Source organism: Triticum urartu, chromosome 3A (genome assembly GCF_056163025.1).
Source record: "Triticum urartu cultivar PI428250 chromosome 3A, HENAU_Tu73, whole genome shotgun sequence".
NCBI classification, from domain to species: Eukaryota; Viridiplantae; Streptophyta; class Magnoliopsida; order Poales; family Poaceae; genus Triticum; species Triticum urartu.
This window is the reverse complement of record NC_141875.1, coordinates 696,414,334-696,430,312: the sequence shown is the minus strand read 5'-3', so window position 1 is coordinate 696,430,312 and position 15,979 is coordinate 696,414,334. Positions and strand designations below refer to the sequence as shown.

At 43.8% G+C, this 15,979-nt stretch overlaps 1 long non-coding RNA gene across 1 annotated transcript; it reads left to right on the top strand.

The window, feature by feature from the left end:
* The first annotated feature begins 6,466 nt into the window (after positions 1 to 6,466).
* On the top strand, positions 6,467 to 7,977 carry LOC125546043 (uncharacterized). The gene is made up of 2 exons (XR_007300420.2): positions 6,467 to 7,073; positions 7,662 to 7,977. It is a non-coding gene; the product is annotated as an uncharacterized LOC125546043 (long non-coding RNA).
* Positions 7,978 to 15,979: the final 8,002 nt, after the last annotated feature.

The following is a 15,979-nucleotide window of genomic DNA, read 5'->3' as shown; positions in this document are numbered from 1 at the left end:
AATATATCATATATGATTTCTGATTGTATACTTATTTTGTAATTTTTTCACAATTTAAGAAAAACGCTAAATGGGTGTCGTAAATGCTCTTGACTGAAGACCGTAGTTCAAATCTTGTGAAACACACTTTTATTTTTCTTGCGGTTTTGAAGCAGCATCGAGCAGGGTTATCTTTTAAACATAAGGTGCACAAAAATAGGGAGACAATAAAACGAGATTTGCGGGATCTAAATTGCCGCTAAACTTGACGAGAGTGTCGAGCAAAAAGAAAGGATTGTGTGGGATTAGCGGGATCTAAATCGTGTGGGGAGAGAGAAAAAAAAAGAATTCCAAGATCTAAACCGCCGTGAGCTTATCGAGCGCTAGATGCGGATCGGACGTTGCACGGATGCGTTCGTACTTGTTGCAGAAATCCAAACGGCTGGAAGATAGTTTTCTCGTATTGAATTAGGACACCTGATTGGTGCCTGCTCGGGTTTTGATGTGTAAACATGTCTATTAGTTTTGATGTCAAGTATATGCAATATATCATATACTCTCTTCGTTTTTATTTACTCCGCATATTAGTTTTGATCAAAGTCAAGCTTTATAAACTTTGATAAAGTTTATAGACAAAAATATTAACATGTACAATAACAAATCAATACCATTAGATTCATTATTAAACGTACTTTCGCATCATATCGATTTGTTATCGTATATATTTATATTCTTTCCTATAAACTTGGTCAAATTTTACGAAGTTTGACTTCAGTCAACTCTAATATGCAGAGGAAATAAAAACGAAAGAGTATGATATCTGATTGTATACTTATTTTGTAATTTTTTCATGATTTAAAAAAAACACTAAATGAGTCTTAGCTCCGCTATAGCTTTTCATAGATTTTTGCCGAGCCGCCGCTAAATGGCATATCCCACTATTTGAAACATTGTGTTTAATGCAGTAGCCAGTATGGGAAGTGCAGTCCAGAGAACAAGATATGCAGGGAAACCGATTGATTGTTCTGAATCCTGCATATGCATATCAAATCTCTCTTTTACATTTGTGGATGGGAATGCAGGGCACCAACCGGTAAGCACATGATTAGGAAGAAGAATCGTTACTCTGATGATCCATGAGATCTCATCATTCACACTTTTCGAAATCCGAATTCTTGGTAGTTGAGGCAACCCCAAGGCCACATGCATGCTTACGTGCATACCGTCTGCACATGTTCGTTGGATCAGATTCAGTTAGGAGTATGACGCTAGCAAACGCTGATACGCTAACACAGAAGAATATCGTACTATCCACCTCAATTCCAGTCCCCATAATGCTTCAACAACCAAACTACCGGCCGCCAATCAGAACACGTGAGTCATATCAGCTCGCACTCTGGCAGCTCAGGGTCAATGCCCAATAATGCCAATTCCGTGAAGCAAAACCGTGCTTAAAATGCGCAATGTGTACGGCGTACTGTACAGTTTCGTCTGGATCTCCCGTTCTTTATATATTATCGAAAGAATGGAAGCATCGTGCGTGGGCGCCAGCACCCAGCGGCACGAAGTCAGCAGGGCGGAGGTTCTTCGCCCGCGGAGAAGAAGGCAGCCTTCTGACCCACGAAGGTCTTGACCGCAAGGGAGAAGTCTTGGCCGGCGTTTAGGCCGGAGATCCGATGCTGTCGGTGGGGGCTTAGTCTCCACGTGGTTGACGTTCCGGCGAGAGTGCCGAGTGCCCTGATTCCTTGAATCACGCCTTAATTACAGAAGACCTGCCGGGCCGCGCTAAACAGTGGCGGTGTTTAGTGTGCTGATAACTACGCTTTGATTTTCCTGTCGCTGCGTGACACTCATGTGACGTGGTCCTTGCATAAATAGGCGGCACACCATCCAGACGTAGATGTGCGGAGGTAGTTTGCCATTCAGCGCAATACCTCATCAGATCACCGACCAGTTTAGATGTATGAAATCAATATATATTTATATATAATTATCTATTTACATACTAATGAAGTAAGTGTTAGACATAATTCCTTTAGATTAAATTAACCCATGATCTTAATCTCGTGATTAGAACACCTCTTATGCGGAATAGTAGTGACTAACCGTGATTGGCAGGGATCAGCAGGAGATAGCCCATGGCGGCACCTTGGGGTCTCCGACAGTGAAGAGATGCCGAGGGAAGAAGGGCAACACCACCTGGGTGACGTAGATGGCAGCAGTCACTTGTGGAGATGCAGCAGCTGCTCCAGGAGCCTTGCCGATGGCAGGAGGAAACTGCCAGCACTGCCTTCACGGCGGCCGGTGGTGGTCGATGGTCTTCACGTACCTCATCACACGTTTAGGATCGGCAGTTAGGAGGCCTTGATTGTGGTTCTGTTATCTGTGACAAAACCCCCCCTTTTCCTTATATATGTTTGTGCTGGGTACATGGGACCAGAACCAACAGTTGTTATATGTGCTCCCGATCAAGGCACAATCGTGAGAGGGTGGAGACTTTGTCTCCCTTATTTTTCTCTTGGTTTGTTTACCGTGAGATCAATTCCAACATTTTCCCCCTTGATTGTAAGGTTAACAAACATCATAAGCCCACTCTCAATAGAAGCAACGCACCAAGGTAAAGTGTTACTATGACCAATAAAATGCCATTGAACCTCGGTACCTATAGTACACCATTCTATCTTGAAATGGAAAACATAATACTTTATGGGAGTTGGTTTATAAGATGGTCCTAATTTCCAGGATCAAAAGGCTTTCCTAACCCATGCCGGCAACATTAACATAAAAGGGTAAATGGTAAGCCTTAGTAAGCGGAACCGCAAAGACTTTATAGATCAAACATCATAGGTTTGATCCTGGACTCTATCTTTCACAACGGAAACATAATATCAATGGTTATGGCAATACCAATTGACTTGTTGTTACTCAAATAGAGAACTGCGTGTTCATATTGCAGTAGGTGGTTACAAAATGCTGTCTGCCACCATAATTTCAGGAATAAAACCTTTTGGCATACAACCTGCCCAATAGCCTCTTAACATGCCACATAAGTAAGTGCATTATTTCTAGTGCCATCAGTGTCATTATAGAGCTTTTCCACAATATAGCTCCATGTGCGAGAGTGAGGATGTAACATAGCGTGGAAACTTTAAGATCCACACATCTCGCATAATCAATGTCCGAATATCCAAGGATATCGAAGTTATTAGACTTCGTATTAGTGAGCATGTAAACTTTTTGTCTTGCATATCTGTAAGACATTTCGCGGCCTTTCCAGTGGTCCACTTCTAGACTTACTTGTATATTTGCCAATTATCGCGATCACAAATAAAGGGCATGTTCATACTTGAATACACATATTGCTTCTGACAGCTGAAGCATAAGGAACCGACATTATCTGATCAGTTCATAATGGTTCCTTGGACACTAAAATGTCCACCTTTATTGCCCTTGACTTTAGTAGCAGGTGCGATAAGAGTACTACTACATAATATTTTCTTTTGTACTCTATCGACGTATGTCGTCATAATAAAACTTATACCCCTTTTGGACCTATATCTTGGCGAAACTCAATACAAAGAAAGTATAGGGCATGACCAAGATCCTTTATGTCATAAATAGAAGATAGAAAATTCTTGGCCTACCAAAAATATTCCATCTTCTCAAGATAGTATACTTACTCCCCCTAGTTTTATGGTATGAGTGTCCCGGCGCTCTTATTATTTCATAATTGAATTTCTTGGGGCAACATACCTTGTGTTAACTTCATCTATTTGACGAAATCTTACGGTTAAGTCATACATACATTCTTAACCTAGTCAACGCAAGAGCATATTGTAATAATAACACAAGCGTCAAAACAACTCAGTGAGGAAACTCTATTGAGTTCCATATATCATTAGAGCTCATTACCACAAGCCTCTAAGATGATCATTCACACACATTATGAATCACACGGAAATTGTTAAGTCTCAACATTAAGTGTTGCAATATGCATTTCTTCTCAACTTACCTGATGCATATGAACAAGGATCTAATGGAGTTATCCTTAAGATTCATGTTCATACGCTCCAGTTTCCGGATGATCACATTATTTGAAAAATGGAAAATATATCCAATATCTTGATAATAATCATTTCAGTTCTAAACCACAACACCGTTGGGCTGAAGATGGAAAAGAACTTAATGAATTGTGACAAATGATTATAAATGACGATAGTCAGAAATATAACCACAAGCCACATGATATTGACAAAACTTGCCACTTGAGTGAAGTGTGATATATGATTATAAATGACGTTGGTCATATATATAATCAACATAATGCTCATAAGGGATTAAGTACACATAATAAAAGGAGTAATTTTATTCATTTTTCTAAATAAGACTTGTTGCACCTTAATTAGAGAACCGACATTACTATGTGCTTTTCATACATTCTCCAACTAAGACTTCTCGATGGTTCCATCTTTAATTAGAGAATTAGCATGCATATTTGGATCTAAGTAGGAGAAGTGAACGTGATATATCTCATATTAAATGGGGCTTCCATTCCCCCCCTCGAAATGTGGTCTAAAACCATAATTTCGATGAGGTCTCATTATTTACACTACTCTTACATCTTTATTTGTAATGTAACACATAATCTTTACAAATAATCCATTCAGGCGAAAAACATAGCTTGTCTCACCCTAGGGTGGGACTAACATTACATAATTGGAGTTGACTTAATAACATACAAAATCATGTCATCTATTCGAGAGACAAAGTTAAGTTTCTCCAATAACTAGGAGCATGAACAAACATCATCAATAAGATGAATAATTAATCCATCTCTAAATGCTAGTGGAATAAATCCAATAGTTTTGACTTCAACCTCCTTTGCATTGGTAATGTGCATGATGACACATGCAACTTATGAGGCCACTCCCAATGCGTACGTTAACATCAACCTTCAACATTAGTGGCAGAAACATTGGGAGTTTTCTTACACGAGACAAGGATCTCTACTCTCCACTTGGGAAAGTTATTTACATAAAGCTTGCCTATGCCAAAAACAAAATTTGGCATCATTAGTAAAATTTAGTACTTGAAAAGAGGAGGCAACTTTATGAACATCATAATAAAACGTAAGCATAAATTAATCATGCAATGAGATGAATTGAAGACATGCTTAATTATTATTTCAATCTGTATCACTGTTGGGCAGAAAACAGAAAAGAACCTTACTTATTTATATATGACACATGAAAAATAATCGACGTTGGTCAGAATATCATCATATGCCATAATAACATTTGCTTATTAAATATCTAATAAAACATCTCTTTGGTTCCATTTTGACTAGAAAAAACATAAGGTCACATAGTGACCAACAATGACATTAGCAATATTAGTAACATTCATCAACACAAGGCAACAATATAGTCCACTCCAATGTGTCATGGGACACAAGGATTCACAACATGTTATAAACATCTTGTTTTCAATTTTGACACTTGATTGACATTGAAAATAACATTAAACCTTAGTGTCAAAATGATCATTAAAATTCTCAATGACACACAATGAAACTGACACTCGAATTAACAAAAATGAATGTCATTGTCACTGAATAAAAGTTAAAGTTGGCATTCACAGTGAACACGACGAATATGTTATAACATTTACAGTTGATAAAATTTGTATATCAAATACCATGAGGATTCACCAAATAGTAATATTTGGTAAATGAAAATGTCAAGTAAATGACATGTGCTTTAGCAAATTTTATCAACATCATTTCGGGTCATTATGCTTATTTCAATAATGCATATCTTAAAAAAAAGGTAACAACATAAGACATTGGTATTGTTCAACGAGCACACTAGCTCAGCATTATCAGGTGCATAGTGTGGCGCGGAAAACCACCCAATGCGACCATTAAGATTTTTCGTGAGGTGGCCTCAGCCATTAGTACGGATCACATCATTAAGAAATGCCATAAGGCTTGCCTCAATATGAATTTCACAAAAAAACCTATAAATAAAATATCTTCAAAATAAATAGCATTTTATGACCACCATTAAGAATTGCCATAAAATGACATTAACTTGACCAGACATAAATATCTCTGGATAAAATTTCCTACCATAAAATTTATATATGATCTTAACATATCTTCAGGCAATTAATACATTGTTGCCAAAAAAGTAACATACATCAAATGCACCATTTTTTAAAGAACATAATCTGGCATAATTACCCACGTTTTTATTAAGAAAACTTTATCATTATTAACATTATTTTACATGACCTTGGGCACATGAAAAATTCCAAGAAAATATTCTTGTAGGTTCCACTCAGAAAACTAAAGCTAGATTTACAAGAAAACTTTTCTGGCTATTTTCAGTTTATAACAGTGCAAAAAACATTTTGAGGATAATCATAATTTAGAAAAGCACTGAAAAAAGGCACTTAACTTCAATTTCGGACTGTACTGCTCGTTAAAAGTTGGGGCTAGCAGAGAAAATGCACCGAACGTTAAAAATACAAGTTGGGTCGTAGCCCACTTATTCATTTGCCCTGTTAAGCGCCAGCAGACGCCCTGAGCTCCGCGTCGATCGCGACCGTCCGGTGGAATCGACTGGCCAGATTAGCTCGAGCTCGAACAAAATCGGCACTGGGTCAAACCCTAGCCTCATTTCCCCTTCTCCCCCCGATTTCCACGGCTCCACAGGAGAGGCGATCCCGGCGGCGACCCAAGGCACGCCGGCCATGGCAGTGCGGTAGCCCCGTTCGTCGGAGCAGCGTGCCTGCAGGCTCAAGGCCGCGCGCTCCTCCACCGAACGATGCTAGCCGTGTCGATCTCATGGTGCGCTGGGAGGCAGTCCGTGCCGGCGACGCGCACGAGGCACTCGACGGCGAGTTGGGGAGGCGATCGCCGACGCCTGATCTTTGGGAGTCGACGACGACGTGTGCGGCACAGGGGCCACGCGGCGTTTGCGTCCATAAGGGCGGCGTGGCCGGCCAATTCTTTCCCCGCGTCGTCCCGTGAGACAGCGGCGTCGCCGGTGTCGGGATCCCGAAGGAGAGCACCGGCACGACGTCATTAGGTGAAGGCCAATCCATTTCTTCGCTCAATTTCAGCTTTCGCGTTCTGGTTTGGGGAATTTTTCTAGGGTTTGGGTTTCGGTTGATTGGGAATTTTGGGGATTTCATTAGTTTGCCCAATCACCTCCTCATTTACATCCTGAGATTTGAGCCGCAAGTAGAGCTAATTGCAACTAACAGATAAAATGATCACTAAACTTGATTAAACGTCTTAACAGAAAACAATGGGCTTAAACATGGTTAGCCGAAAATATATAATCTTGAGGCTTTAAACATTAACCGAAAGCGATTAGTGCTAAAAAGGGTGATCATTAGGATTGCGGCATCAACATGTAAACACGCCTCATTAGGTGCTTAACAGAAACAACATTAATCTTAATTTCACCCAATTTGCAATAACCCAAAAACAGTTGGACGTCATGATAGTAATTACACTAAGCAGAAGCCAAGTTAGGGTTCTAACCGAGATTTACCTTGCTCTAGATACCAATGTTAGACATAATTCCTTTAGATTAAATTAACCCATGATCTTAATCTTGTGATTAGAACACCTCTTATGCGGAATAGTAGTGACTAACCGTGATTGGCAGGGATCAGCAGGAGATAGCCCATGGCGGCACCTTGGGGTCTCCGACAGTGAAGAGATCCTGGGGGAAGAAGGGCAACACCACCTGGGTGACGTAGATGGCAGCAATCACTTGTGGAGATGCAGCAGCTGCTCCAGGAGCCTTGCCGATGGCAGGAGGAAACTGCCAGCACTGCCTTCACGGTGGCCGGTGGTGGTCGATGGTCTTCACGTACCTCATCACACGTTTAGGATCGGCAGTTAGGAGGCCTTGATTGTGGTTCTGTTATGTTATCTGTGACAAAACCCCCCCTTTTCCTTATATATGTTTGTGCTGGGTACATGGGACCAGAACCAACGGTTGTTATATGTGCTCCCGATCAAGGCACAATCGTGAGAGGGTGGAGACTTTGTCTCCCTTATTTTTCTCTTGGTTTGTTTACCGTGAGATCAATTCCAACAGTAAGGTGATATTTTTAATTTCGTCCTGCTTAGACGATTTTTTAGGAATGATTTTCTTAGGGAAGACTGATTTTAACGTACGACCGACCCTTTTTAGGTGAAAACAAGTCGGAAGCGACTATAACTCCAAACACACCACGCCTTCATGTTATTGTAGGGTTCTTGTCCAACCTTTTTTCCTGCTCTTGCACCTTTTCGATAAAGACGGGTCCCAGGTGCGAAGGCTCTTCTTCCAATGACCCAGAGGGATCGTTGTCATTGGGGTAGTACTCCTGTCCATCCAAGATGTGTGGACGAGGTCGGCCGTGTAGGCCTGCCGACACTCACGGTCGTGGGTAAGAGATCCTTCCAAAGTCGCTGGCACTGCATCCCACATCAGCGCCTGTGGACGAGCGTGCTCCGAGAACCCCTCAGACGTCACGGTGGTAGATCGCATCTTGGCTTCATGGCGGCGGCGAAACTAGCGCCAAGAGATCAGGACAGAGTCTAGGCCGGGAGGTCATGTCGCTAAGGCCGCTCCATTCCTTTCTCACTAATCCCTCCTTCCCTACGGCCTGAAGATCAGGCGATGAACACACGTAGCAAGCGCCGACATGACAAGCTCCACTCAAGGACCCTGCTGTCCTCCACGCCATCTCTACCTTCTCCGAGCCGGCGACTCGCTACTCCCCACCGGCAGGAATAGCACAATGAGACGCCACTTACCAAGGCATATGGCGAGTAACGCCATCATGGGGGCCTCCACTTGGAGGTGCTGCTCACGTCCTTGTGACCTTATTCGTGATTATGAGTCCATGACTACACCAGCAAGAGCTCACCGGTCTTGGCGTGTTAGTATGATCGTGATTGTAGAAGTGCATGCTCTAGCCAATGCAACCAAAAAACCGATCTAATGAAAGAGACTACGCAGCACATTATACGTCAACATTCCTCTCACGTGTGACTCACTCAGACCTAAACGTGGACCGAAAGTGGGCTGCAATATAATTGCGCCAGCCAGGTCTTGAACTCAAGACCTCTTGGCTCCGACACCATGTAGAAGTGCTTGCTCTAACCAATATAACCAAAATACCGATCTAATGAAAGTGACTAAGCAGCACATTATACGTCAAGAGTGATGAAACCACCACCACAGAGGTTATCCCAAGCACCGCCGATCAGACTGCGGTAGTGCCAACGAGCCTCGCTGCACGCTGTCCACCTCCTGTGCGGTGTCTCCCTTCTGACCGTAGAGAAAGTAAGGAGCTGCAGCAAGAAGTTCAACATGAGCAGCCTGTGCCGGCACGCACATCGAGTTGACGAGAGCAGAGCACATGAGTGTTCCAGCGGTTTTCCTTAAGCAAGAAGTTCAGAATGTGGTGACGAGAACAGTTGCTCGACACTGAATGGGGGTGCGCTGCTGTCTCTCTTGGGGGGGTAGGGATAGCTATTGTCCTGCCGCTTCTGAATTTATTCTCAAGATGGAGGTTCGTCAATTCATATTCCAATTTTGGTTTCAAGGTGACTGCCCAAGAACCGCTTGTATAGATGCCTGAACGAAAGATCTTTATGTAGTGTTAACATATCGTCACACGGCCCGGCTTACTACTTCTACCGTGTGGCAGCCAACTGCACATCTATTGCGTGATCCTGGCACATTCGCGAACATTCATATTTCAGGCTCAATTTTGTTGCTGTTGAACTATATTTTGTTGTGCTTAATTTTTAACAAAATATAAAATTAGGCAAATGCGGGTCAAATAAACACTGAAAAAAACGTGAGTCAAATGGTACCACAAGAATCCAGCACAAATGGTACCATCTCTGTCTCCGTCTTCATGAGTTGCTCTTCTCTGTCTGTTTCCTTCTTTTGGAATTCATCATGACCTAAAAGTAATAGTACGGGTAGGTCGACGACTAGACGGTTATAAATGCAATCGACAGCGAGATGTGTACTATGTTGTTATGTACTGCGATTTCTATTTAGAGTCGTCCGAGAGAACATGCGATTTTTATGTTGTTATGTACTGTTATGTACTGCGATTTTATGTGCAACGACACTGCATCTTCACATTAGGCATGCGAATAGGCATCCGGGAGAAGGGTTTCTAGACCTGACGCCTCCCGTGACCTGGGTCCTCGTTCTTTTTCTTGACGTTCTTGCCTCTGACATAATATGATGTCAAACTAGTCCTCTTAATCTCTCATGATGTAGCACTAACAAGTAACAATGACAACTGGCATACTCCAGCAGTATAGTGCGGCTGTTTGAGCGCACCGAGCCCTAGCTAGTTATCTAAAATTTGGACATCCGAGAAAGCTTCATTTTCTAAAGCACTGCAACTGTCCGACAGACATGGCGCTAGTAGCAGATATGAGTAATTCATACTTGGTTTAAGTTGAGTCTACTCCTTAACAATTAACATGCCTGTTCATCGAAATGTTAGCTTTTACATCAGTCCTTGATCTGGGCTATGGGCCACATCATACGTGAGGTGCTTTCAGCTGATCACCGCACGGCTTGCCAGTCAAAGTAGCAGTATCATGCATCATATACGCCACTACATCCCACACTACTAGGAAAAGGGCTACTAATGGCGCACCAGTTTTGCCTACTAATGGCGCATCACTGGTGCGCCATTAGTATCTGATATACTAATGGCGCACTAGGCAATGCGCCATTAGTTTTGCCCAGGTGCGCCACTAGTGTCTGCTATACTAATGGCGCACCACATGGTAGTGCGCCATTAGTAACAATTTTTTTTAATTTTTTTTAATCTCAGGTCACTATTTCATCTATGAGATATCCAACACATATATATACAACAAGCATCCATATAACAATCATAGTCAACACACAAGTTCCATCATATATACATACATAGCCAACACATAGTTCCATCGTTACATATTACAAAAGTTTCACATTGTTCATCCAACACCGTTCTCCATCAATTCACAAAAGTTTCACATTGATACAAAATAAAAACACAAATGGAAAAGAAGCACTCCATCCATGCAAGCTTCCGTGAATTAAATCAAATCTGCAAAATGATAAACAAGAAGTTAGAAGAAGAAAAAGAAGAAGACTAGAAGAATACTAGAAGAAAACCAGAGATATTGTCTTTTAACCTGGGCATATTGCTGTTGTCTTTTAACCTGGGCATGATTAATGATAATGATAGCACACTGAACTTGTCTCATGGCTACAAGTGGCAGCAGCTAGCAAGCACATTTTTATTACTATTTATCTCAGGAAAGAATAATAAGCAAAGTGGCACAGCTCATCCCAGGCTGTGTCGTGCCCCCTTGATGGCCTGCACATCCCATCTCTGGCCATTCAAATATTTATATTTGTTTAAACATTTGCCCCTTACAAGCATTATCACAAACACCTACCAAGCAAAAGGCAAATATTTATATGGCACCTTAGCATTTTTATTACTCCTACTATCTATGGCGCTGTCAAAATGCAGTTTATACTCCTGAGTAGAAAAATGCAGGAGTAGGTTTGATGTTATATGGCACTGTGACAAAAATACTCTTGAGTACAACAGGATGGCACTGACCTAGAGTAATTCACAGCAAGTTATAGAATGTCAAGTTATACTCCATTTCAAGTTACTCCTAAAATTACTCTACGATGGGCCAGGATGCAATGAAGAATTTAGCCAACACCCCAGCTGGGCAATAGCCAATGCCTGCTACAACTTTCTACAACTTACCGCTAGTTCACTGTGACACTAGAAGCAGAGTACAGAAACATGAGCTTTTTATCAGTTACTCCCTTTGTAAATATTAGTACTCCAGTTGCAATATAACTACAGAACCGAGACCTTGCTTATAGATATAAAATGCAGTGAAATGCACTATCAATAAAATGCACTAGAGCAGCAATGTATTGACCCAAAAGCCAAGAACTTGTGAAGACTGTCTATAAGAACAGGATCCAAGAACTTGTGCAGAGTGTATATAGGAACAGGATGGCCTGAAACTCGATGGCTGACCGCACACGAGTTTGCTCCGTTAATTTGCTTGTTTGGACGAGAAGCAAGATGCGACTGCTAACTGCTGGGTGAACAGATATACAGAAAGCAGAGCACACCTACATAGACGAATGGCTTCTTTCAGGCTTACACGGGTGAAATCCCGGCGTTGCTCGCGAGTAGTTGCGGAACTAGATGAGCACAAGCAAGCACAAGTTTCTATGCCTAATTACGCTGGTCGATTCGGCAGTAAGCTATTCCTACTCCTATCTACCAGCATGCGGAAGGGGGAGAGGGAGGGGATGGGCGGACTACCTGGCCTCCTGCTCGACGACGTGGATGGTGGCGAGGGTGTGGATGAGACGCATGTTGGGGTTGGCCTCCTGCTCGACAACGCAGGAGATGAGGGCCTGCGCGCGGTCCAGCAGCGCGTCCTCCGCGGCCTCTTGCTCCGCGTCGGCCGCCTCCGTCTCCTCCTCCTACTCGTCCTCCTCCTCTGGCTCGGGGTGCGGGGGAGCTGCAGTAGTGGGGGCGCGGGGACGGCGGCGCGGGGGAGCTGCAGTAGTGGGGGTGCGGGGGCGCCGGGGGTCGAGGCGGCGGGGTGGAGAAGAAGGCAGGGAAGGAGAGGCGGCGGCAGGGGACGGAGGGGGCGGAGGGGGCGTGCAGGCGCGGCGGCGGCGTACGGTTGGGGCGGAGAGGGCGTACGGTTAGGTCGAGTGGGGAGGAAGGGAGGGAGGGGAATAGGTGAAGGGGGGGGGGGGAAGCTTACTAATGGTGCACCCAGCAGCAGTGCGCCATTAGAATATTTTTTGCCAAAAAGTAAAATAAAATAAAATTTACTGGCGCACTCTGTCGCCGGTGCGTCATTAGTAGTTCTAACAACTAATGGCGCACTTTACCAGGATGCGCCATTAGTATGTTTGAAAAAAATGAAAAAAAAATTGTTTTACTAGTGGCGCATCGTTTGCCTGGTGCGCCATTAGTGCCTTCCACACTAATGGCGTATCTCCACCAGGTGCGCCATTAATATATAGTAGTGGCGCACCACTACTCTGGTACGCCATTAGTGTTAATCCTATCTTTAGCCCTTTTCCTAGTAGTGCCACTGGCTGAACTTTAGCAAGCCTACATGCGTCTGGACAATGGACTAGGACACGATCTGTGTTTGTCTATCAACCGCGATAGATAGTTGCAAGCCAGTCCAGTCTCAGATTGGCAGGATACCACACAACCTCTAGAGACAGGAACAGTCCATCCTCATGACTAGTTACCAGTACGTGCCCGTCATGCTATGAACCCTTCCTTGGTTCCTACCTCCTTGCCTGACTCACGAGATGAGTTTCATGATGCCACCCATTGCCAGTGCCATTGCTAGCACATGTTTTCCATATCTGGATTCACCCACACAAGCACTGTCTTCAAGAGGCCGATGTGTTTGAAGATGCCCCCATCACTCCCAGTGCACTGCATACTTATGGGCAACTTCTTTCTGATAGCCATGCATGTTAATTTGCAAGCTTCGGTTTTTGCTCGGATTTCCACCAATTAACCAAGCAATTCTCTTCTACCTTTTGAATGAATCGAGTCCTAAGGTGCTGGCTTCAAAAAAAATCTACTAGCTAGAAAAGATGAGAAGAGCCAAGGAGGCGACAGAAAAAACACCAGAAAGCTACAACTTTTATTTTTGAGTTGAGAAAGCAACAACTTGATATCATATTCAACATGGTAAAGGCTAAGCCATCCTTTATATAGAAGTATTTGTACAATAGACATTCAAGTGTCAATTTTTTTGTGCTTCAATTCAATGATGATTATCATGTCTCTGGCCAAAAGTAGAAAAGAGACACCTTTCATGAAAGCTATAGGTGAGGACTGAGATGCACGTGGATAGATTGCTTAACACTAGAGACTGTTCACCTATTTAGTTTAACCTTATCAACATAGCTAATCATTAATGGTATAAAGATGCTGGAGTACCCTTCTCCCGTGAGTCTTCACGGGTGAGCATGCCCTCCGCGCCATCCGTTTCGCGGTGGTGTGGCATGCATACCTTCTGGGGCTCTTCGTGCCGTCTGATCTGCTCGGATGGCGCGCAGCCGTGCGACGTGTCTATGGGGTCCATGACGGGCGGGCAGCGGGCACACCCAGGGCTACCGTCATGAGTGTTTTTAGCGCCACCGCAAGCGCCCTCATGGTCGTGAGCGAGGCTGCGTGTCAGCGACCTTTTCCCTTTCCGTCGGGCGGGTTGGCTCACACGTGTGAGGCTCGTGCGTGTTCCCTTTCGCTCACGCTAGCTGGCCTGGGTGTGGGGCCTTGTCGTGCGGTGCGGTGAGGCGCTTCTCTGCCGGAATGGTGTCCTATTGTTCTATTTTATTCTTGCTCTCACCTTGGGAGTGGGGCGTTCCCCGTTTGGTCCGCATCTCACGTGCGTCGTGGGGTTCCCCATTGCTGGATCAACCCATGCAGCCCGTTCAGAGGCGAGATGGTGGTGGACTCGGTGGTTTGTATGCGGGCATGCGAGGTAGGTTTGTTGGAGTTTAGCGTGCGTGCGTCCCATGTGGTTAGCCCGCCAAGAGGTCGACTGACAGGTAAAATAATGACTCCCGATGGACCCAACATGAGAGTTTGTCTTGTGTGCCGGGTGCACTGAGTTAATCTGCTGGTCGGTGTTACATCCACGTATGGGTTTGTGGTGTGGTGCGCCAGAGCAATGCTACACTCACGGGCTGTGTTTTTATTGGATTCACGGACTGTCCTAGTTGTGATCTTTTGATTGGATAGAAATTAGGACGAGGGGCCCACCCCCGCTGAAAATCAGGGGGGAGATTAGTTAAGGAAAGAGCCCGTGAAAGGCCCGTAAAGCTCCATGGGTTTAGAATTATCGGGTGCGCAATCCAGTTACGCCAACTCGATGGGTGTAAATATGCCTGCTTGTACGCACCGGGCGGGCCTACAATGGGACATGCAACCTCTCTCATGGTTGGCCGTGCCAGTACTTGCATGGCCTTTCCAGCCTACCCAGTTATTTTGGCCAATCATTTGGATCCATATGTCAGTGTGTTGGATCGATGACTTGTGTGAGTGAGGCCATTGGTTAGTATCTCAGCTGTCAGTCCAAGACAAGTCAATAAACCAAACTTTTATCCGTGCAAAAAGAGGACTCTACCTACAGTAGTCTGTATGATTATCACATACACTTTTTCATGTGCAACATATCTTTTCTTGGTCAATACAGTGACATCATCATTAAACTCACATTGACATGTCATACACTTTAGATTTGGGTCAATCATTCAAGACTACCTTGCTACTGGAATGTGTCGCCTAGGACAAACTCCCTATATAAACCAGCCAACTCTATGCATGAACTCCGACAAAATTCACGCTGTTCCCACAACTTGTCTTGTTTTTTATATTTGGGTCAATACACATTAGGATTATGAGGCATTGGGGGAATGAAACCGTTACACGGTTCTGCTCCCTAACTGTTACAATCGACATGGAAATCTCCAAAATGCTAATGTGATTCAGAGAGGTTAGTGTAGAAATACGTAATACTATATTAGTATTATAGAGGTATTCAAGTAAGGATGCTAACAGTAAATTACAGACATGCTTTTGTTGGACTGTCTGCTCAGGTACAATTGCGACGTATGAGACATCTTTGCTCCCCGTTTAGGGCTTGCTTCTACTTTACCGTTTCTGGCAGACATGCAAAAATACTAGAGCGTTGCTACAGCATGACGCATTAGCGCGCAACGCCCCCTGCTCATTCCATGGCATCGTGTACATATAGTCCGTCATGACCATGTGAGTGTGCTGCCGTGCAGCTGGATTGGACGACATCGTGCATAATTACGCTGGAAGATAGAAAAATTGAACGTTCGTGTGGAATCTTGATTGGTTCTCCCAGGTT